Below are 25,048 nucleotides of genomic sequence, written 5' to 3'. Positions count from 1 at the left end.
CAATCCCAGGACTCTGGGATCATGACCTGAGCTAAAGGCAGATGCTTGACTGACTGAGCCACCCAGGCATCCCCATACATTTTTACTTTAAAAAAAAATTAACTCCAAATGAATTAAGACCTAAATGTAAGCTACAAACGATTTTTAGAAGAAAACAAGTGTAAATCTTTGTGACGTTGGATTAAACAATGGTTTCTTAGATATAACATCAGAAAGAAACACAAGTAACAGAAAAAATATGTGGGTGGGAGGATGGGTGAAATAGGTCATAGGGATTAAGGAATGCACTTGTCATGATGAGCACGAAGTGATGTGTACAGAATTGTTGAATCACTATCTTGTATACCTGAAACTAATATTACACTGTATGTAAATTAAGTGGAATTAAAAGAAAAAAATAAGGTGAAGTCGATATCAAAATTTAAAATGTGCTTCAAAAACACCATCAAGAAAGTGGAAAAAGAAAGCCATAGAATGGGAACACTTCTTTTGCAAATAATATCTGCTAAGGGACTTGCATCTAGAATATATAAATAACTCTTAAAACTCAATAATTAAAGGACAACCCAATTTAAAAATGGTCAAAGGACTTGAACAGACATTTCTCCAAGACAATAAACAAATGCCCTATAAACAGATGAAAAAATGCTCAGTATCTAGCCAGCAGGAAAATGCAAATAAAAAGCCCAAAGAGACATTCACACCCACTAAGTTGGCTATAATGAAAAAGATGGACAATAACAAGTCTTGGTGAGGAGGATATGGAGAAACTGGAATCCTCAGATACTGGAGTGTAGGAATTGAACATGACAGATCTGTGGTTCCTCAAAAGGTTAGAGTTATCATATGACCCAGCATTTCCAAAACTAGGTATAAATCCAAGAGTAATGAAAACATGTATACACAAAAATTTGTACATGAATGTTCAGAGCACCATTATTTATATACCTAAAAAGTAAAAACAACCTAAATGTCCATCATGTGATGCATGGTTAAACTTTTGGCAATGGAATATTTGGCAATAAAAAGAAATGGGCGTACTGGTACATGTTACAACATGGATAAAATATGAAAAGATGGTAAGTGAAAGAAGCCAGTCACAAAGATCATGTACCCTATGATTCCATTTATATGAAATGTCCAGAATAGGCAAATCTATAGAGACAAAGTGTTTGGGTGGTTGCCTAAGGGTACGGATTAAGAGGAAAGGGTGAGTGACTGCTAAAGGGTACAAGGTTTCTTTTGGAGTGATTGAAAATGTTCTGGAATTGGGCAGTGGCAGTGATTGCACAACTCTGATTTACTAAAAACCACTGAATTGTATACTTTAAGTGGGTGACCGTATGGGATATCTTCTATGAAGTCATTTAAAAAACTGATTTGAAGAAAGAAATATCTGAATAGTCTAATTTTAGAATTTAGAATTTAGAATTTTAGAATAGTCCAATTTTAGAAATTTAGTCTATATTTAAAATTTGTCTCAAAAAGAAAATACCAGGCTAAATGAACTTATTTTTTTAAAGATTTATTTATTTATTTTAGAGAGAGAGAGAGAGCATGGGGTGGTGTAGGGGCAGAGGGAGAGGAAGAATCTCCAGCAGACTCCCTGCTGAGCACAGAGCCCGATGCAAAGCAGGGCTAGACCTGGGGCTCTACTCCACAACTCTGAGACCACGACCCCGAGATCATGACTTGAGCCAAAATCATGAGTCCTGTGTTTAACTGACTTAGCCACCCAGGAGTCCCAGGCTAGATGAATTTAGAAACAAACCTATCACTTGCCACTTGACTTCACTTCCCCAGGCCACAGCTGCGCTGAAAGTGCACAAATGACCTCAATATTCAGGGGTCCAGTCTCTCTCCCAGAAACCTGGAATTTGGATACAGAAGCAGAATCAGTTAAGCTGAGGAACTGAGCTCCAAAGGTTCAGTAGAGTGAGTAGAAGTGAGTGTAGAAGTGAGTGCCATTGCCATAGCAGGGGAAAGCTAAACTTATACGGAAGCAGAGAAATGAATGGGCGGAAGAAACCCATCTAATGAAAGTGGAAAAGCAGGGGGGAGAAATTAAAAACAAAGAGAAATATTGCTGTGTCGGTATTATCTCAACTGCTTTGGGACTTTGGTAAGAAAAACTCTCGAGAAAGAAGGATGAAGAGCTGGCACTCGATTTTGAGAGTATGGAGCAGATTAATAGCAAATGAAATGTTTTGCCTACGGTTGGAACCTATCCCCCACCCCCAAGAGTGTCCTCGATGAAGACAGCTGGATTGGAATTGATATAGATGGTTTTTCTAAAGAGGGAGGAGTATTCGTGTGGTTCAATGAGATAGAGACTCTTCGTGACATCATTTCTCCCTCAAATTAAATGCTACAGCAGCTGATTAAAAATAGTAGCTGGGTATATCTAGAGTATATAAAGAACTCTTAAACTCAGCATTAAAAACGAAACAAAACATACTGTCCAACTAGAAAATGAGCAAAAGACATCAACAGACATTTCACTAAGAGGATTTACAGATGGCAAATAAACACAGGATAAAATGTTGAGTCTCATAAGCCATTAGAGAAATGCAAATTAAAACTACAATGAGACACCATTACACACATATCAGAGCAGCTAAAATGAAAAATAGTGGCAACACCAAATGCAAGGTAGGACATAGATCATTCATGTATTGCTGGTGGGAATGTAAAATGGTACCACCACTCTAGAAAATAATTTGGTAATTTCTTTCAAAAGGAAAATGGACTTTCTATATCACCAGCAATTGCCCTCTTAGTCACTTATTCCAGAGAAATGAAAATTTACTTCAGACAAGAATATCTCTGTTCATAGCAGCTTTGCTCTTAATAGCCTTGCACTGGAAACTATGCAAATATCCCTCCATGGCTAAATGGTAAAACAAAAGGTGTATTCACATTAGAGTACAGTATTCAACAACAAAAAGGAACAAAATACTGATACATACAACAGTTTGGATTAAACTCAAGGAAATTATGTTGACTGAAAAAAAGTCAGTCTACAAAGATACTTTGTTTCTGTTCTACCATGTGATTCCATTTATATACTATTCTTAAAATAATATAGAGTTGGGGAATAGAATAGTGGTTGCCAGAGTTAAAGATGGGGAGGGAGGGATATGTCTATAAAGCAAGTCTTGTGATGGTACAGTTGAGTATCTTCATCGTGGTGATGGTTTCATGAGGCTTTATACATGTTAAAATTGCATAGATCTACACACACACAAACACACACACACACACACACACACACAAATAAATCTGTACTGGCAAAATCTGAATAAGTTGTATGGATTGTTCCAATGTCAGTTTCTTGGCTTTGATATTCTACTATAGTTGTTTAAGATGTTAACATTGGAAGAAGTAGGGGAAAATACTGAGGATATCCTACAGTTGACAATGAAAAACGCTACATGGCATTTGTAGCTAATGGGAGAGAATTTATATTCCTGACATACAGCAGTGGTTATAACTATTTGAGAGCAACCTATTTTTTTTTAAAGATTTTATTTATTTATTTATTTGACAGAGAGAGAGAGACAGAGAACACAAGCAGGCAGAGAGGCAGGCAGAGAGAGAGGAGGAAGCAGGCTCCCCGCTGAGCAAGGAGCCCGATGCGGGGCCTGATCCCAGGACCCTGAGATCATGACCAGAGCCAAAGGCAGCAGCTTAACCCACTGAGCCACCCAGGAGCCCCAAGAGAGCAGACCTATTTTTGAGTATCTTCAAAGCCTGGCACAGTACCTCTCCTAAACAATGTTTTCCTCATTGATACAGATAAAGGATTCTGAGCCCACAACTGGGTAATCTGAATGATCTTTGTCAATACACCAAGAATAATATTCATTATACCACTTTAAAGACATGATTAATTTGTAGAAAAATAAAGGGATAGTAAGTAAAAAAAACCTTTATTAGGAAAGTTCACAAGAATTTATATGTAACCAACCACTTCAAATGAATATAGGCACACAAACAATAGGAAAAATATAAAGAATGCCATCATATGTCCTTTTAGCAAAAGAGAGTCCAGGTTTTTGTCACAAAATATTGTGTAGTAATAACATGCTTCCTGTCGAATGAATGGCCAACTGGATGAAAATGCCACATTCCCTTTTTGTCCTAAGAAATAATACAGGTCACTTATTGATTTTTGAGTTTGAGAAAATTCATCAGTAACACAATCATCTGAAAATTCATAATCTGCGGTTTCATTTATATGATCAATTCCACCATCATTAGAGTCTAGAGTGCTGCTATCTGTGTCTTTGCATTTATTTTCTGATTCATCTAACGATTTTGAAACATCTCCTCTTGTCAATTTTTTGTTTGCTGCTATGGTTGGAGAATGAGAAATTCTGAAATCTCACCTTGTTCTGTGAAATCTTAACGCAAACTATAAAATAGTTCCTCCAGTCTTCTTTATTCCTCCTGGAAAACTGATGCAATACTTTGGGCAACGCAATAAGAAAACTGAAGGATAACCTTTTTTTTTTTTTTTTAAGATTTTATTTATTTATTTGACAGACAGAGATCACAAGTAGGCAGAGAGGCAGACAGAGAGAGAGAGAGGAAGAAGCAGGCTCCCCGCTGGGCAGAGAGCCTGATGCGGGGCTCCATCCCAGGACCCCGAGATCATGACCTGAGCAGAAAGCAGAGGCTTAATCTACTGAGCCACCCAGGCGCCCCAACTCTTTTTTTTTTAAAACCACTGATTTGCATCATCCTTTTAGGTGATTCCATTATTTTACCCTTTTCTTATAATTTAATTGCTTTTTAAAATATAACTAGGAAAAATTGAAGGGTATGATAAGAGAATTCCCTAAATGATGAAATGGCAAAACATGAACTAACGAAAATAACATCAATAAAATCCCATAATGTATCTTAAATTTATAAAAGGTGTCAATGAGGGGTGCCTGGGTGGCTCAGTGGGTTAAAGCCTCTGCTGTTGGCTCAGGTCATGACCCCAGGGTCCTGGAATTGAGCCCCACATCAGGCTTTCTGCTCAGCAGGGAGCCTGCTTCCCTTCCTCTCTCTCTGCCTACCTGTGATCTCTGTCTGTCAAATAAACAAATAAAATCTTTTTTTGTTTTTACATTTTTTAAAAAGATTTTATTTATTTATTTGTCAGAGAGAGTGAGCACAGACAGACAGAGTGGCAGGCAGAGGCAGAGGGAGAAGCAGGCTCCCTGCCAAGCAAGGAGCCTGACGTGGGACACAATCCCAGGACGCTGGGATCATGACCTGAGCCGAAGGCAGCTGCTTAACCAACTGAGCCACCCAGGCATCCCTAAATAAATAAAATCTTAAAAACAAAACAAACAAACAAAAAAAAACAAGGTGTCAATGAGCCCATATGGTAATCACCAAGACGGAATGAATTTTATTCTATTTATTTTTAAATTAAATTTCTCTTTGTTCTTTGGAAGACCTCTAAGAAAGAATTAAAAATCACAGAATATTACTTCTTATAAATAGTTAGAACTGTTCCAAAAAGAAAATAAAGATTAACATGGGGTCCAACAGAGCCTGATGGCCTCTGTAGGTTAATGATGAGTTACTGCTCGTTTGTTTGGGATAACAAGATTACAGAGACAGACACTGTCAGTTGCCCACCCAATAATCATCCCCTTCTTTTTACTTAGTTTAAAGGAACCCTCATTTTGTTTTGTAAAAGCAATAGGGTAATTGATATAAGCCATTCTCCTTCACTGGCCATTGGTCTAAGAGCCTTCTAGCCAATGAAATAAGGAGAAATCTCCTGAGGCAAAGGGGTCAGGGTGGGATTTCCCTGGACAGTTTTTCTAGAGGGACAAGTGGGAGGCCGGTGGTTTTGACTTCCCTTTTTCCTGCTGTGTTTGACCACTCTGTGTTTGGAGCTACAGCAGCCATCAGTTTCAGGGTGGAGACACTGAGAATGACTAAGGAGAATGTTGGGAGGACCCTGGGTCCTTGACGACATTACCAAATCCGTGGGCCTTGTCTACAGTGCCATCTCCAGACTTCTGGTTAAATGAAACAGTAAGTGTCTGCATCGTTTCAGTCTGTGGTTCTCAACCTTGGTTGCACCTGAGAATCATTCTCGATGCCTCGGTCACACCCTGACCAATGAGATCAGACCTCGGCCAGTGGGAGCCAGGTTTCCCAGTTAATTCCAATATGCAGCCAATTTTGAGAGACACTAGTTCAAGCCACTTTTAGTAGGATATTCAGTTTCCGCCAGGAAGAAAAAAATCTCTATGTGGTACAGTTTCTTTTTTCTCTCTTTTTAAAAGTTGTATTTATTTGAAAAAGAGAGAGAGTGCACAGGGTGGGGAGGGGCAGAGGGAGAGGGAGAGAAAACCCAAGCAGACTCTGCACACAGCGCAGGGCTCAACGTGGGGCTCAACCCCACTACCGCGAGATCAGACCTGAGCCGAAACCGAGAGTCTGAGGCTCAACTGACTGTGCCACTCAGGCATTCCCGTACAGTTTCTGATTGAAAACATTTATTTTCAGCCAGATAAAACTCAGATCCCCAAAATGGTGAAAAGATCAGAACCAGTTTGTTTTCTCATCAGCTTTGGTTCATCCATCTGTGAAACATTCATAACATTGCAGTTAATTTCCACAAATACTTGGATGACTGGCTGGGACAAATGTACAGTAGCAGTTGTGAGGCTAAAAATAAAAATACACCCAGAACAACAAAGAAACATGGTTTTGCATGTCTCTGCTAAGCTGTTCCCTTTGTTTGCTTTTTTTTTTTTTAAATGCCAGTACTTCTGGCAGAATGGTGGCCACGAGTCTTGCAGAAAGCAGCGTCTCTGAGTTTTTCATGTGTAAAGTAATCAACCAGAGGGCATTAGGAGACTCCTGCATGAGGAACTGTTCCATCAAGATCATAAACATCTGCCATCACCTCTCCCATCTGTGCTCTTATTGAGAGGAGAGGTGAAAAACATAAGCAAGCAAATAAAACAAAAACAGGGCATGGCAAAATTTTCTATTGCTCTAGTGTTTTAAGAGCTATCAAATTGCTGTATTACTGACCACACAGATTTTTTCCCCCTTGTCTCTAGAGATCCTATTAAATAATGGAAAATAAATGAAAATTAAAAGTACATCTACAAAATTGATGATGAAGTGGAAGGGGTGGGGAACATCTAAGTATGAGATAATTGAGTAAACCTAGGAAGACAAAAAGGGGGTGGGGAGGGAATGTCCAAGGAAGCAAGAGCAGGGAAACTACAGTCTAGACCAGTTCTTTTCTTAATCTGCCTGAGAGTCTCCAAGGGAATGTCGTTAACCTGCAGATTATATTCAGTAGGTCTAGGATGGGGCGTGAACTTCTGCATCTGATGCCATTGAAACTGTTCTGGTTTGTGGACCACACAGTAAGTTAGGGGGACTACATAAGGAGGCACTACAGTCCCAAAAAGGCATGGCCTGCCCTCCGGAACCTGAGAGAGGCAGGAGTGAGATGTGGGGCTGGAGCCAAGGAGATTAAGTGGAAGTCTGTATTTCAAGAGTTGAAAACCCATGACCTCAGGGGCCAGACAAGGAAAGGGAGGAAACAGTGCTGTTGCACATTACTGTAGAATTTGAGTCCACTTAACTAATCTTATAATTTTTCAATAGAAGACAGAAATCTAGAATTTATGTGAAATCTTCCGAATTGGTTTCATTCTTGGCAACCAACTAAAATGGAAGGCTGCTCTAAAGAAAGAGAGAAAATTTTCCATGGAGAACCAGGGAAGCACATTCTGGAATTTTAGGGGTTCCTTTGTGCTCACAAAACCTGAGAAAGAAGGGGTAAGCCCAAAGATACCCAGACAGCAACTGATCAGGTAATAGTGAAAAGTTGGAAAAACATGAAGATTCCATTAAGGGATTTGGTGGAGGTGAAAGGTAGAATCCCCATTTCAATTTGACATGGGGAACATTCTCCACTAAGTGACAGGGGGTCATGATCTTGGCCTTGTGGAAAAGGGCTCTTAGCATGCTACTTGCTCTGCAATGACTCATGTTTACATCATCACAGAAATGTAAATTCATATTAGTTTTCCATTTCGTAAAATGAACTTAGACAAATAATGGACATTTGAATGGCGGTTATGGAACAAGATGAAAATGTTATAAATTGACAGTGTAAGTGCCTGGATGGCCAAGTTGGTTAGGCACCCGACTTCAGCTCAGGTCACGATCACAGGGTCCTGGGATCAAGTTCCGGCTCAGGCTCTTTGCTCAGCAGAGAATCTGCTTCTCCCGCTGCCCACAGCTCCCTCTGTTTGCGCTTTCTCTGTCTCTCTGATAAATAAATGAATAAAATCTTAAAAAAAAAAAAAAGTAAAGTAAAGGGGCAGCCTTTAGATGAATGGGAGAGGGTAAATAATTAAAATGCTAATATCCTCTGATTACAAAGTGGGAGAGCAGTTGTCTTTTTATGGAACAAAAGTGGAGATTTAGTATGTTAGTTGAGGATACGGAGGTGACCAGCAGAAGAATAAGAATAGCGATAACTCTATGGGAGGGAGGGAGGAAGTCGGCTAAATTCTTGGTTTTCAAAGTAGAAAGTTAAAAGGAAATGTCCAAAGTTGATGAGTAAAAAATAACAGTAGAAGTGTATGATTTAGAGATGTGTAGGCTGGGGAAGAACCCAAAGTAAAAAGGACTGGTTAAATTATTTATTGCATCTGAGGAGCAGAGCTGAGTGCAGAACTACAGCCTTCCATTATAAAGCCATCTTTTCCATCTGACTGTTTGGCCATATGTGTTGATCACTTTGAAAAAATCTAAATGTATGTATCTGTGTGTGTATACTTTTATATATATGTTAAAAGCATACGCTGAGTTGTCAATTATAGGAAACAAGTACCAGTTCACATGAAGGAAGTGATTGTAAAGAAAACACATTGAGGCTGGCTCACTACCACTGGCTGGCTCACTTGGTAGCGTGTGTGACTCTTGATCTTGGGATCATGAGTTTGAGCTCCACATTGAGCACAGAGCTTACTTAAAAAAAAAGGAGGAACACACATTGAACTCATACACAGTATTCAGTGACTTAAAACAGTGGAGAGGGATGATGAAGCAAGCACAATAAAACGCTTACATTTAGGGGATCCCATAGAAAGGTATATGGGAATTCTTTGTGCTGTTTTTGCAAATTTTCTTTAAAATTATTTCAAAATAAATGTTTCTTCGAATTTTTCTTTTTTTTCTCATCTCTTTAAAAGATTTATTTTTATTTTTGTTTTTTTTAAGAGTTTATTTTTATTTATTTATTTGACAGAGAGAGTGAGAGAGCCCAAGCAGGGGGAACAGAGCAGGAGTGAGAAGAAGACTCCCTGCTGAGCACGGAGCCTGATGTGGGACTCAATCCCAGGACCCTGGGATCATGACCTGAGCCGAAGACAGACGCTTAACCATCTGAGCCACCCAGGTGCCCATAAAAATTTTTTTATTTAAATTCAACTTTGTTAAAAACCCGAAAAATCTAGTAGTTTTTCTTCCTCAACCCCATACAAGGCATTTTAGAATCTTCGGAAAATACCTTATAGTAAATTCCAAATGTGGGCCCCATTATAAAATTTTGTTTAGAATAACAACTAGACATTTAAAGGCTAAAGAAAAATAATACATCCTGCTCTTTGCAGGAAAGCATCTTGTTTGTCTGGTAGAGCTTCAAGATTTGCTTGACAATTGAGAGGACTGGCCTTAGCTTGCCTGGAGGCACTGAGCTGGCCAGTGCAGAGAGCCACTGTTTCGCTGTGTTGTGGTCTGTGACTACCAAGGAGACAGGCTGGCAGTGCCTGACAAAGGCAAGCTGGACACTGCTGGATCAGAAGTTAACATTTTCCATTTATTGTATGACTTACATTTCTTTAGGCTGTCCCCTACACTTGGGGCAAGATCATAACCTAATTTAATATCTGTTACTAAAAGTCCAACAGTTCTTTTTCCATTTGTTTTGACTGGAGATGAATCTCGCTTAAACCATACCATTCAGGGTGCCTGGGTGGCTCAGTCGTTAGGCGTCTGCCTTTGGCTCAGGGCATGATCCCAGTGTCCTGGGATGGAGCCCCGCATAGGGCTTTCTGCTCAGCGGGGAGACTGCTTCTCCCTCTCCCACTCCCCTTGCTTGTGTTCCCTCTCTCGTTGTGTCTCTCTCTGTCAAATAAATAAAATCTTTAAAAACAAAACAAAACAAAAAACAACAAAAACCCATACCATGCATTTATCAGTAGCATTCAGTGATTGCTTAGTATATGAGAGGAACTGATCTCAAATAAATAAAATCTCTAAAAATAAAACAAAACAAAAAACAACAAAAACCCATATCATTCATTTATCAGTAGCATTCAGTGATTGCTTAGTATATGAGAGGAATTGATCACACATCATCTTGAACGGGGTTCTGTTATCATCCTCGTTTTTTACACATAAAAGGGCTGAGTTTAGAAGCTAAATAACTTATGCAAGTTCACATCATTTGTAATACAGATTTTTTTCAAGTACAAGCTAAGGAAAAGTAACTTAAAAGTAAAGAGTAATTTACTTATCTATGCCTGGTACAAATTTAAGACCCTGGCAAAGGTCATTTGAGAGTGATTATCCTTAAGTAATAGTGGATAATGATGTGCTCTATTGTTAATAAGAGATTTATCAAATTAACTGGATAGTAAGCTATTTTTTTAAAGTGGCTACAAAAATTTTGTTGTAACGTGGAAAAATTCATAGAATACAAAGCAGGTTGCCAATGGAATATAACAATATGATATAAAAATAACCATCTATATACAGGAAAATAAAAAGATTAAAAAGAAATATAGCAAATTGATAACAATTGTGGTGAAGTTATGGGAGATTTTAACCCTATCAAAAACATCTATCATTTTTCAAATAAAAATACTGTACATTATTATTTTAAAATGATTAATTTGCTTAGCAATCATATAGTGAATACCAAGGTAAACATCTTGCCTACAAGAATCCAAACAAAATGAAGTTTTAAAAATTTGATTTGGAAGGATAAAGAGAATTTAAAGTGAAGGATATTTACACTTAAAACGTGGGAAATTTATATACTATTTGCTAAATGGTTTGGCAATAACTTGACTATTGTTTTGCCTTAAAGGTACTTGTCAGCCTGTTCCCAGTGGAAAGAAAGAGAAAATGTCAAGGTAGACTCTTGTGCAGAAAAATCAGATTATTTCCTGGGTCTCTCTTGATCATCAATAGTTGTCGCAAGTCCTGCCTTTCCTCCCGGTCGGAAAACCCTGGGAGAGAATCTGTTCTGCTCTGTTTGCATGGCCCCAAAATACCTACCCAACTGCCTTCGAAGAGACTATGGTGGCCTTGGCAATGGCTCTTCGCTCTGTATCGTAAAATCCCAAGAGAAAGACAGTGTATAAACATAACATTTACTCATTTCCCTTAAGTCGGCATAATCCTAATGTTTGTGGAAGGTTACAGAGTCGCTTGATGCAGGAGCCAGGTGGCAATAAATGACAAAGGAAATGCAGCTGAATTGGTTCAAGATGTGTGTTGCTGGGAAACTATGTCTAGGGGCAAATAATTGTATTGATTCCTGGGAAATGGTGACACTATGCAAGTGAACAGGCAGGTGCAGCCACACGCACACAGTTAGGCTTTTTGTTCTTAGAGAGGTGAGAGATTATATGAAATACAATTATTTTGCTCTTATTTTGTTTAAAGGTGATGGAAGATTTTAAGGGAAAAAAAGAATAAAGAATTATTTGCTATTGGGTGCCTGGGTGGCACCATTGTTTAAACGTCTGTCTTTGGCTCAGGTCATGATCCCAGGACCCTGGGATCAAAACCTGCATCAGGTCACCGCTCGGCGGGGAGCCTGCTTCTCCCTCTCTGCCTGCTGCTCCCCCTGCTTGTTCTCTCTCTCTCTCTGACAAATGGATAAGTAAAATCTTAAAAAATATTTGCTATAATCGTAATAATTATTAACAAGGCATTTTGCATTCATTATTTTCAAAAGAAATTGTCCCTTTTTGCACGTGAGGAAAATATTGCCCAGAGAGGAGAGGTTAAGTATTTTCTCAAGGTCACACAGTATAGAGAAGAGTTAGAAGATTTGGAATCTAGGTCTGTCAGACTTCGGCTGGACTCCTTTCATCATAGCTGCCAAGTGATCATCTTCCTTGTTGTTAGAGGAAAATACTAAAATAAAATAAACAATAAGAAACTTCTCTATGGGCTCAGAGGGTATTGGACATGGCTTTAGATTCTGTTTGTGGGAATTGGATGTATGTTTACCAGTGAAAAGTGTTTCTGATGTTTTCCTAATACATACTAGAGGAAACCAAGTGAGAACCATTTAACTTGCATGTCCCTAGAGTTACTCATTCTCACCATACAGATGCCAACCTTCTTAACTGCCTCTTTGCAGCGTATCATAGATAAAAAGCGCGATGCCTGAGGAGGGTTGCATTCTCTTGAGAAAGTCAGACAGGGGTTATGAAGGGGAAGTGGGACAAAAAAACTGCCACAGGCTGATATCCAAGGACTAGGGGACATCAATGATACGGAAATGGCCGTGCATCCCACTGGAATTTGGTCTTAGGGCAAGGCGACAGATGGAAGACAAATGGTGTGTGGAAGAAAGTGTCCCAGTGACAATCTAGGCTCTTGGTTGTCAGCCCTGGGCCTTCCAAGAGTCATTGGAGACAGGAGGGAGGTCTTGCATTCTCTCTCTCCTAGGGCAGGCACTGTATCTGGAAGAGAGCCTGCTGGTCATTTGGCCTGCCTTTTTTCTCCACAGGGGCTCAAAGGTGGGTTGGCCCAGTTGGGGCTTCATGATACTCACCAGCGGAACAAATTAGTAACATCCAGCAAATAAAAACCAGTTTCTTCCTTTGTAAAATGGGAATAACAATCCTTACCTCTGAAATGCTGCTTCCTGCTAAATTTCTCTGGCCTCTTTCCTACCAATTACCCCTGTTTATTTATTTAAACTTGGCAACTCATGTTGATCTGTTCTTTTCAGCTGATAACAGAGATCTGATCCTAATTTTCCCCGGGGTCCGGGCTAAGCCCAATTAAGTGAACTTTCATATCTTCTTTAAAGGTACGTTTCGCTCCTCTATAGCTGTCTTTTTTTTTTTTTTTCTTTTTTGGGCAATACTTAATGTTTCAGTTTAATTTTGACACATTAAAGGGTGACAATCTGGGAAACTTGGATTGTGGGGTAGGGGAAAGAGGGCATTAGGAGTCAAGGGGAAGTAACTCGGGGCTGTTATTCCCTACTCCATTTTATGGAGTCCTCCAACTGCTGACATCCAAATAAATGCAGGCTCAAATCGATAAGATCCTGTATCCAAACTGATTGGATTGTGATAGAGAAAGAAAATGATGAAAATGAAGATTTCATTTTATTTTTATATTTATTTATTTGTCAGAGAGAGAGAGAAAGCGCGCGCACGGGCAGGCAGAGTGGCAGGCAGAGGCAGAGGGAGAAGCAGGCTCCCTGCCTAGCAAGGAGCTCGATGTGGGAGCTCCATGATCCCTGGACACTGGGATCATGACCTGAGCTGAAGGCAGCTGCTTAATTGACTGAGCCACCCAGGCATCCCTGAAGATTTCATTTTAAATGCCTTCTTCTGCTATGTTGCGAGAAGGGCTACCAATCAAAGCTTGATTAGATCAACCCCTTTGATTAGAACAAGGCTCGCCCCAGTTTTTCAATGGAAAAAATTGTGTGTTTAACTAGCAGAAACTGAATTTTCATTTAAAATGGACATAAGCAGGCCTAAATGGTGACTGGATCAGAGTAGAGGGAAAGATTTCAGGGTATCTCTAGTTGGACATGGGAACTAGGCAAAGTGCCGTATAACAGTACAATGGATCCTCTTCAATTATATGAAACACAGTTTTTCACACCTTGCAATTACTTCCTCCTCTGGTGCTAATAACAGTATTTCTCAAATGCCCATGTGGGCTGTTAATGACATGTTGTGCTTCTGCACAAACTATTGGAATCTTAAAATCTGGCTTCAGTCTTATTGATTTCTCAACTGCATACCTTTCAACAGGCTTTAACATCTAAAACAGACAACAAATAACAACTGCCATTCACCAAGGGCCTAGAATCTCTCAGGCACAGTACTGGACTCTTACGTAGGTCATTTCTTTCAACTTTAACAAAAGTCAAATATACTTACATATGGAAACGTGCCCAAAACATAAGCAGAAAGCTGAGTCAGTTATCACTGCTCCCGTCTCTCAACGAAGACCCTCCTCTCTCTCAAAGATAGCCAATACCTTAACTTCTAACATCTCAGATGAGTTCTCCCTGTTTGTAGATTTTATATCAATGGGATCATATCATGTACATTATATTTTAAAAAGTTATTTCAGTAGCTTTATAAGGAGGATATTGTTAGTCCCATTTTCCAGAAAATGAAAATGAAGTAGAGTGGTTAAGGGATCTGCCCAGGCACAGAGCTTCTAATAAGTGGCTAAATTGTAATTCCACAGGCTTGTCTGAATGCCAAACTGTTTTCTCTCTCTACACAATTGCCCAAATCAGGATGAATGGCTTTTGGAGGCTCTTCTTCTCAATCTCTGCCACCGCTCACAGGTTTCCATGTAAAGGTTCTATTAGCCTAGAGTGGAGCTAGACTTTCTCCTTTGGCTTGAGGGAGTGTGGCTCGAGGATATAGGGTGAAGGTTGAGTTTCTCTGCCTTCTGGTCATTTCTTTCTTTTTATTTTTTTTTTAAAGCTTTTTTTTTTTTTAAGATTTTATTTATTTGACAGAGACAAAGCGAGAGAGGGAACACCAACAGAAGGAATGGGAGAAGGAGAAGCAGGCTTCCCACTGAACAGGGAGCCTGATGTGGGGCTCAATCCCAGAACCCGGAGATAGTGACCTGAACCGAAGGCAGGCGCTTAAGGACTGAGCCACCCAGGCGCCCCCTGGTCATTTCTTGATTTGTGTTTGATCCTTATTTAGTTGGACACCATTCCTGGCCTAGCGACTAAAGGGCCTGTTCTCTTTTATGGTTTGAATCATATTTAAGGTAGGTGATTACAACGTACAAAGTTGGGAATATCTCTGTACACCCCTCCAAGTTTTTGGTTGTATGCGGTGGCTCGTGAGGCTTTTAATATATCCTCAGAAATAAGGACAATCATGAGAACCAGATGCTACTTGAATGACTGAAGCTTGGAATATATTGTTTAAACACATACTCCTATTGTGTTAGCATTCTGAGAGGTTTCACTGTTCTAAGTAAACTATATTTCCCAAACTCACAAAAGTTACATCTGCCTACTCCTATAAAATTGTGTAGATTTCAATAAGAAGATATATGTATATATTATTGTTACACACAAACACACTCAGTTTGGAAATACATTTCATTTCTTTAAATAATCATTGATATTAGGTATATAACAAAAGCGAGAGGGCAGGGTTTGGCAGATGTGGAAGAAGCCAAAAGAAGAGGAAAGAAACAGGTCAAGTAAAACCAGGGAGTCAAGAGAAGGAAATTGACTTAGCCTTCAGAGGAAAGTTTATATAGCTCTCCTTGTAGATTTTTCACAACTTTGCAGATCTACAGACCCACGTGATGCTATTTCCCAAGACCCAGGACTTACTATGGTTGCTGGGATATATCCCTTTTTCCAATTCCGTTGAAGCCTCTCTCATCTCCCTCATACCTCGTAGCACCTGAAAGGCAAAGAAAGCTCTATTTAGAGGCTGAAGATTGGGAGTGGGAGTTTCTTTCTTTTTTTTTTTTTTTTTTTTTTTTTTTGGAGTGGGAGTTTCTTATTCATTGAAAACTGAGGGGCACTGAGGCTTTCCTGCTCAAGAATACCTCCCTATCAGCCTAAATTCTAACAGTTTTTGTCTCTAGGCTTTCTCACGAAAATGTAAGTCTGATACCTGAACAGGACAGTACATTAACTCAGAATTTTTTTCTGGGACCTGATGGGTTTAAACAAACATATATAACATTGGTATTAATGATCACATTCCTTAGATTTAGAAAAGCAATTTGTATTCTACAGTTGGAGTATGAAGAAATTGTTAGGGTTTTAGATTGTTAGGTTAATTAAACAAGGAGGCCATTAGATTGAGGTAACTTTAATGTCTTTGTGGCCTGAGCAAGCAAACCAAAACTCAAGCTTATAAATGACTCAAGGTAAAGAAATCAAAACCCAAGGACAATCAATCACAAACAGCCAACTACACTTTCCCAAATAAGGCAACTGTTTAAGCTATCGCCGACCAAATAATTTCCTTGCTTTTCTTCCCTATCTTCTCTATAAAAGTATTTTTCTGGCTCCTTTTGGTGGAGCCTTCCTAACCACTTCCAGTTTGGTGCTGCCTGACTGGAATCAATTTTTTGCTCAAAATCCTGAAAATTTAATTTGCTTCAGTTTATCATGTAACAGTATAAACTTAATCCATACATCTTCAGTTAGGAGTTTCCTTTGTGGGCCAAGCTTTTCCATGGGTATTAAATGATATAGAACTGCTACAAATGGCTACAGGTTTGTTGAGGAAGCTTTGGGATTTTGAGATAACATATGTATAGAGGGGAAAATGTTAGTTTGACTTAATATAGAATTCTTTACAGGGAAGAAAGTTGTCTATGATAAGCAAAATGTCTTTTGGGAGTAGAAATTACATGATCATCAGGGCTTAGCTAGGCTGAGACCTAGAGTATAGATAAACTAATTAACAAAATAAATGGACACGAATGTAATGGTTGCCATGGTGGGCAAATAGAGCTAAACCTGAAAAGCAGGGAAGTGGTAAGAGAGGGACCCAGCATCTGAAGAGAGATGGGAGCTTAAGCGTGGCTGAAGTGGGATATGGCCAAAGGTTGTCTGATATTTTTCTATTATCTAGAATGATGTCTACATACTATGTCAGAGAATTCTTAAACTGTCATAGTAGTGGTGGGTGTTTGACTACTAATACAGTAATCACTAAAAATTTGACTTGTCACTTATATCTGTTGTGATTAGGTTTAACTTCATATAATCCAAAACCTGTAAATACCAATAGTATGAATACATAAATGATTAATTTTCTTTCTTGTAAAAGTCCTGACGTAGATAGTCCAGGACCCTATGGTTGCTCCACAATTATCAGGAGCCACGTATCATCCTATTTTTTAATCTGCCATCATTAGTGCACTCATTTTGAAAGTTTCCTCAATGTCCATGGTTCAAGATGGCTGTCAGAGCCCAGTCATCACCTTTGATCTCAGGAACGGTAAGGGGAAATGTCAAAGGGCTTACATCAACTGTATGCCCCTTTTAATTAGTATTCCTATCTATCTAACAACTTCTGTTTGCATTTCTTTAATCAGAACTACTATGACATGTTTCTGGGTGGGAAAAAATTCAGATAAAAATTTCACAAAAAGAAATCTGAATAATGAGCATCCATTTCCATTTTCTTTTTGTTTGTTTTGTACTGAACTTCTATTCAGATTAAAGTTCCATTATAAAGGAAGGACTAAGTGGTAAGAAACAAATTCCCTGCTTGATGAGTACCTAACCATCTTTAAGATGTATAGCAAATGCTTCCTTCTCTATAAAGCCCTTTCCTAACTCAAACATTATTTCAAACTATTGCTTCCCCTGTACTCCCCAAATATTTCACACTTACCTCTTTAATTGTATTTATTATACTTTATTATAATTAGATTTACACATCTGTTTCCTTTAGTAGATGAAAAGGTCCGTTTCCCATTATCCTTTGTACTTCTCCAAAACCTAACATTATACTTGGCATATAATGGACAATCAACAAATGTTAGTTGAGAATGAAAGGGAAAAAAGTAGAAAGGTAGTTGTAGATAAAAACTCAGAAGCGCTGGGAAAAGTAACAGGGTATCATATTTAAAGCATAACTAGTGTAAACAACCATCTTGGTTTCTTAAGAATGAGGGGTTTTCTATGCCTTCAGTGCTAAAACTAGGGATGTACCAGGCAAACTGGGATGGGTGTTGTCTTACAGTAGACCCTGGTTGTCAAATCTAGACATTCATACACCGAATCAAACAAGAAAAAAATAGAAAGTCAAAGGGAATGGCAAGATCATTTCTCTAATAGTGGTAAACAGTCCTTAACAGCTACAGAAAGGAATCTGGAGGCTTTGAGATTAGAAGTCATCAGAGAAGGGTCTAATTCCAGGAAAGATTCAAAGTTGTTTTTATTAAAATGTGGGATTTTCTCTAATCAATACAGAGTTCTACAACAATGATGTCAGTTAAATGTTGACAAATCAGATAAATATGCAGGATGCCAATATCATATGATTGACATTTGCATCACTTTTGGTCTGGCTCTGAAGTCTAAATTATATATCCCAGTTGTATTAATTAGAACATAGGTTCTGTTTCCAATATTGGAAGTCCAAAACACCAGTGGCTTAAACAACAGGGGAATTTATTTTTCTGTCAAGTATGTGACTGGACTGACATAGTGGTTCTGCTCCACAAAGTCACTAAGGCTCCAGACTCCATCTATCTGCTTTTTCCATTATCTCTAGGGAATTGCTTTGTCTACATAATCCATTAAGCCCCTATGTTCCCATTCCAGGCTACAAGAAGTGAGATGCAACCTAAAGTTGAATACATTCTTTTTCTTAACATCCCATTGTCCAGCTGAGCACCTACCCATACCCCCAGAAATCAGTGTCCTCATCTAACTGTGAAGGTGTCAGGAAAGTATCTTCATTGAGGGTAGCCACGTACCCCAATTAATATTAGGATTCTGTTGCTTTAGAAGAAGGGAAGAATGGAGATAGAGACATCCAGAATTCTCTGCTACCCAGTCAATATAGTAACCAGCAAATGTTTATGCCTTACTGTTATAATAAAACAAATTTACAATTTTTTAAAGCATTAAGTACAAATATTAATCATTCCTACAGAGAGCCTGCCTCCATGGGGCCATGATGCCCAACCCAATCATCTTCTCACAGGTGGGTAGAAGGAGAAATACATAGCAAAGTCAACCAAAGACTTTAAATTCCCAAACTCATAAGGTAATAGCAACTATCACAGAGGCCAAGATCAGAATGAGGATGATGATGAAGAATGAAGAAAATTAATACTGAAGTAACATTAAAGTGTGGTAGTCAAGAGCTAGAACACTTGGATTAATCCTGGCTCATTCATTCTATTCACTCTACTCATTCATTCTAATTGTGTGATCTCAGATAAGATGCCTAACTTACGTGTGCCCCCTGTACCTACAAAACTAATGGTTTCCCACTGACAGAACGAACATAATAGTAATCGTATGTTATGGTGTTGTAGTGAAGAATAAATCAGATAATAAAGTTCTTAGAACAGTTCTTAGAAACAGCACATGACAGCATTCAAAAAGTGCTAGGTGGTATTATTATCTTAAGATTTGGGCTAGGCCTGACTATCAGAAAGTCCAACTTTATATATGCATGTGTGTGTGTATTTTTTAAGAAAACTCTATGCCTAACATGAGGCTCAAACTCATGACCCTGAGATTAAGAGTCACATACTCTACCATCCGAACCAGCCAAGTGCTTCTCCAACCTAGTCATTTAATCAATTTTTAAATTATTCACTTTCTTGAAGGAAGGATGATAAACTAGCAGATAATTGCAAAACCAACAAAAGCAACATCCTTATCGATGCACATTCTGAAGTGAGACAAGAATAAGATGGTAAGAGTGTCCCGTTTATTTAACAAATTCCTTTTAGTTTTCATATGCCAGGCACCATGCAAAGTACTTGGAGTCATTCCTTTCTTCTATGTGCCTTAACTATGGATTCTATAATATAAAATACAAAGAAAATATAAAAGACCATTCTTCTTATCCAATAAGGAGTCTGGGGGTGGCAGAGCTCATCTAGAATGACTTGGCAATGTTCGCAATGGACCAGATTTCATCGGTCTTCCTAATCTGCCACCATAGACTGACTGAGGCACAGCAAGCAAGGTATAGCAGAGACAGTTTGGTCAAATGCCTTGCCAAAACAGGGACCACTAGTTTTCCAGCCTCCAACAGGTGGATCTTTAAAGCCCTCTGTCCAAACACTTAGTTTCCAATTTTACCTGCAGCACTCCATTTACAGGTACCAAATTTTGTATCAGATAAGATTTGTTTTTGGCTTTTAATGATAGGGACACAAACACTAGTGGCACAAATTGTTTCACTTTTCTCAAGTAGTGGGAAGCCTGGAGGGAGGTGGTCCCAGGCTACGATGGGGACTATCCTGTGCTATCAGGGACTTAGGATCTTCCTGTCTTTCTGCTCAGCCATCTTGAACATGTATGTGGCTTCCTGGGCAAAGATGACTAATCCACTTCTAGCAAGGCTTCTGCACTCCTGCTAAGAGAAAGAATATGAAGGACATAAGGTGCCTATCAGCTGAGCACCTATCTATGTGCCATGAAAGATCTTTCCCAGAAATGCCACCCAGTGACTGATAACTCTTTGGATAGAATGATGTCATAAGACCATTGAAACTGCAGAGAGCTTGGAAAATATGTGTTTTTAGCCAAGTCCAGCCACATTGCCTCTCTGAACTAAGTTGGAGATCTCTCAGCTAAAAAAAAAAAAAAGGCAAGAGAAAATATTGGGTAGGCATCTAGCAGTGACTGCAAGAAACCAATGGTCAAGCCAGTGCAGGGCTTCCTCTTGCCATAAGACACCTCTCTGAGGAGAGATCATGGCTGCCCTCTACATGTGATTCTGCAAAGGACCAACCACAATCTTGAAAGCATCAGATCATTACAAATTTGAGTGTGTCTTCCCAGACACCTCTTCGGGTAATAAAGATATTGTCAATTTATATAGGATTCTTTCTCTGGTTATTTAACAAGCTAGTGGAATTTAAAAATGTATTAAAATTGCTTCAGATCCATCACTGTCATGAATGATGTTAGGAAATATTTGCCAGAAGCCAAACATTTGAACAGCTTTAACCATAGCATCAGAAAAACTACAATTACATTCAGGAAAGAACTGCTTGATGTGTGACATTAAAATGCAGTTCCCCAGGCAACTGAGAGGAAGATGCATTCAGTAACAACAGAGCTTCCATGAATGGCTAAGATCTTACAGAATTTGCAACACCTTTTATTTATTTTTCATTGACAGTTAAATTACCACTTGAAAGCATCTGCTGACTAGAAAATAAATCCTGTACTATGGGTAAACTTGGCATCCTCCAGAAATAAGTACCATGCTAATTGATAGAGGAGGTTGGGAAAAGTGGAAATTCTAGGATGAGATGTGCAGCCTTACCATCAGACCTGGCTGTGTTGGGGATGGCACTCTTTGTAGATATATATGGGTCAGTGTCCAGATCAACTTTGTCTCAGATGACAGAGCACTTCCTCATTCTTTCCATCATACATAAGTTTGCCAGCCTTTCTTGTTGAATCCTGCTGTTTCACAATGTCTGGTTGGGAGCTCAAAGTATGGGCGTTTAGTGGGAAATGTTTCTCAGTGAATAGGTATAATTCTGTACTTCCATGATCAGAGGTTGTACAAAGTGCATTTGAAAGATACCAAACTTACAGTATTTACAGTTTTACCTCACAATCTATTATTGAAAAACTTAAAACAAGTATTCTTATGTTATTTTAACTTCTGAGTTAATTTTCAGTTAATCATGAGATAATATTAAGCTTTTCTGGTCTGAACTTAGATTCCCTTGGGTAAACTGACACTTAAATACCCCTTGTCAAAGGGATCTTTTTTTTTTTTAATTTATTTATTTGTTAGAGAGAGAGAGCAAGCGAGCACAGGCAGACAGAGTGGCAGGCAGAGGCAGAGGGAGAAGCAGGCTCCCCGCTGAGCAAGGAGCCTGATGTGGGACTCGATCCCAGGACGCTGGGATCATGACCTGAGCCGAAGGCAGCCACTTAACCAACTGAGCCACCCAGGCGTCCCAAAAAGGATCTTTTGATAGTTAAAATATTCTTTTTGCATTTTAAACGCCTTTACCATTAACAATGGCTAATATTTATCATTCAATGGTTATGTGTCTAGTGCTATTGCAAAACTCTACATGGATTGTCTCACACCCTCAAAACAAGTCTATGAAGAAGGTCTATTATTAAACCAGCCCATTTTCCAGATAAGGAAACTGAAGCTTTAAGAAGCTAGGAGACTTGGGGCCCCTGGGTAGCTCAGTTGGTTAAGTGGCTGCCTTCTGCTCAGGTCATGATCTCAGGGTCTTGGGATCAAGTCCCGTATCAGGCTTCTTGCTCGGTGGGGAGCCTGCTTCTCCCTCTGTCTGCTCTCCCTCTGCCTGCTTGTACCCTCACTTGTGCTCTCTTTCTCTGACAAATAAATAAATAAAATCTTAAAAAAAAAAAAAAAAAAGAAGTTAGGAGACTTGCCCATAGTTACCAAGTTGAAAACTGTTGGAGCCAAGGCATGAACCCGGAAAGTGTGACACCGCAGGTTTTTTTCTTAACCACTATATGACATGACCCTTATTTTTTTTAGCTAGTGAACTTAAATAGTGATACTTTTTTTTAAAAGATTTATTTATTCTTGAGAGAGAAAGAGAAATCGTGTGTGTGTGAGTAGGGGGAGGGGCAGAGGAGAGAGAGAGAGAGAATCCCAAGCAGACTCCCCACTGAGTGCAGAGCCTAAGGCGGGGCTCTATCTCACACCCGGAGCTCTAGGACCATAAACTGAGCTGAAGTCAGGAGTCGGGCACTTAACCAACTGAACCACCCTTGTGCCCCATACATAGTTTTACTTTTTAAGTGGCAATGGTCTCCAGAATTTTTCTGAAATCAATAATTTAAAAAAAGCAGATATGTTGTAGAGGTAGAAACAACAAAGAACTTGTTGAATGAATGAATGTAAGCTCCTTGAGTGCATAGAGTTTTTGTTTTCTTTTTTGTTCACTGTTGCATTCCCTGTCCCTTGCACAGAACCTGACATAGAGTACATGTTCACTAAATATTGGTTGAATGAATGAATGACACCTGATCTTGATGACATGATGGGACCAATGGGGCCATAGTAATGGAACCCTTCTCTGAAGTTTATTGACTCAGCTAGAGCAGACTGTAAGCTTAATTTTGGTAATCTCCAAAACCACAAATATTTTGCACATTCTAGGCTTCAGACCAAAAATGGCCCCCTAAACATACCTAGAAATGGACTAAAATCCTGAAAGAATAAACTCAAAGTGAAAGCATTTGGACGATTTCATGAAACTTTACATTTCCCCTTCTTGGCTTGGGATTCTCAACCTTAAGGTCCACATCTGGTTTTGGATCCAATACAGAATAGGGGAAATTGTCTCTAGGGGTCTTCTGTTGGTGCCTACTGACATTGACAAAGTTAAATGGAACATGGATGGAAAGAGGTTTGTTGCATTTTACAGTGAGTGTGCAGATCGTCCTGAGTCAAGGCAGTAACTAAAGGAAGGAATCCCAGGACTGAAGCCCCACTCTCACCCCCCATTGTCAAGCAGACTAAAGAATGCTTCACATCTAGCTCTCCCTGTGAATTCCACAATCTTAGCACAAGTTAGGGTGGTGATGCATGTGCTGCCAGACTTTTTTCATATCTACTCAGGAAATAGGAACTTAGATTTTGCATTCTCTAACCATATTTCCTGTGCTGCAATTAACATGTAGCTCACCCAGAGAAGAAACACGGCTACAACAGCCTTTCCAGAGTGACATTAATCTGATTGCCCACTCTGGGCATCGGTATCCAATCTTCAGTTGGGGTACTATGTGACTTATTCCATACTTGGGATTTTAATGGAATTTATAACTGAGCCTACCCTACAGAATGAGAACCACATACAGTTTATTGGAGTGGTAACTGAACACCATGCAGTGGCATTCTAATATGAATTTTCAGCTCTTCACTAAAAGCTGGTTGAAACCCTTTGCCAAATGGCATCCTATCAGAAATTCTATTTTTAATAGAAACACATTCATTTTATTTTAATGTAATAGGAAGAAAAGGGATCTGAAGCAAATCTGAAGGAAGATATTTTGAAAAATCTGTATTAGTCAGATTTCTCCAGAGAAACAGAACCAATAAAATATATATAGATATATAGAAGAGGAGATTTATTATAAGAATTGGTTCATTTTGTTATGTGGCCAAGAAGTCCCACAATCTGCCTTCAGCAAGCTGGAGGGCCAGGAAAGCATGTGCTGTACTTTCAGTCTGAGTCCATAAGGCCTGAGAACAGGGTGGATGAGGGGGGCTGATGGTATAAGTCCTCATCTGGGTCAGAAAGCCCGAGAACCAGGAGCACTGATGTCCAGCATCTGAGGGTAGGAGAAGATGGATGTCTCATCCCAAGCAGAGAGAGTGAATTTGCCCTGCCTCCACCTTTTTGTTCTCTTCAGGCCTTCCACAGATTGGATGATGCCCACCCACTTTAGGGAGGGCAATCTGCTAGACTCAGTTCACCAATTCAAAAGCTACTCTCTTCTGGAAACACCTCACAGATGCACCCAGAAATGTTTTACCAGGTATCTGAGCAACCCTTAACCCAGTCAAGTTGACACAAAATTTCTTTGTGGTATTTCTTTAACAATTCCTCTAAAGTTAAAACAAAAAAATTATAAAAACCATGAAAAATTTTTTGATTTTTTTACCAATACGTTTCTGCCTATTTTTATTTTTTTTTAAGATTTTTAAAAAAAATTTATTTGAGAGGGAGAGCGAGCAAGAGAGAGAGAAAGAGAGAGCACGCAAGCTGGGGGAGGGGCAGAGGGACAATCAGAGTCCCCACTGAGCAGGGAACCAGACACAGGGCTCCTCGATTCTGGGACTCCACGATCACAACCTGAGCTAAAGGCAGATGCTTAACTGACTGGGCCACCCAGGTACCCCTAATATGTTTCAGTTTAAATAATATTATTGACTCCTTTTTATGAGGGGTGAAGACTACCCATCTCCCTTCTCCAAATCTTGGTTTTGGTTAGTCATATTATTCTTATAACGTCCGGGTTCATACTGTTCATATTCTGTTCTGTAACAATGATTTCAAGTGACTT

Source organism: Martes martes (assembly GCF_963455335.1).
Source record: "Martes martes genome assembly, chromosome: 7".
Taxonomy (NCBI): domain Eukaryota; kingdom Metazoa; phylum Chordata; class Mammalia; order Carnivora; family Mustelidae; genus Martes; species Martes martes.
The sequence above is the reverse complement of the archived record's forward strand: the minus strand, read 5'-3'. Positions refer to the sequence as shown.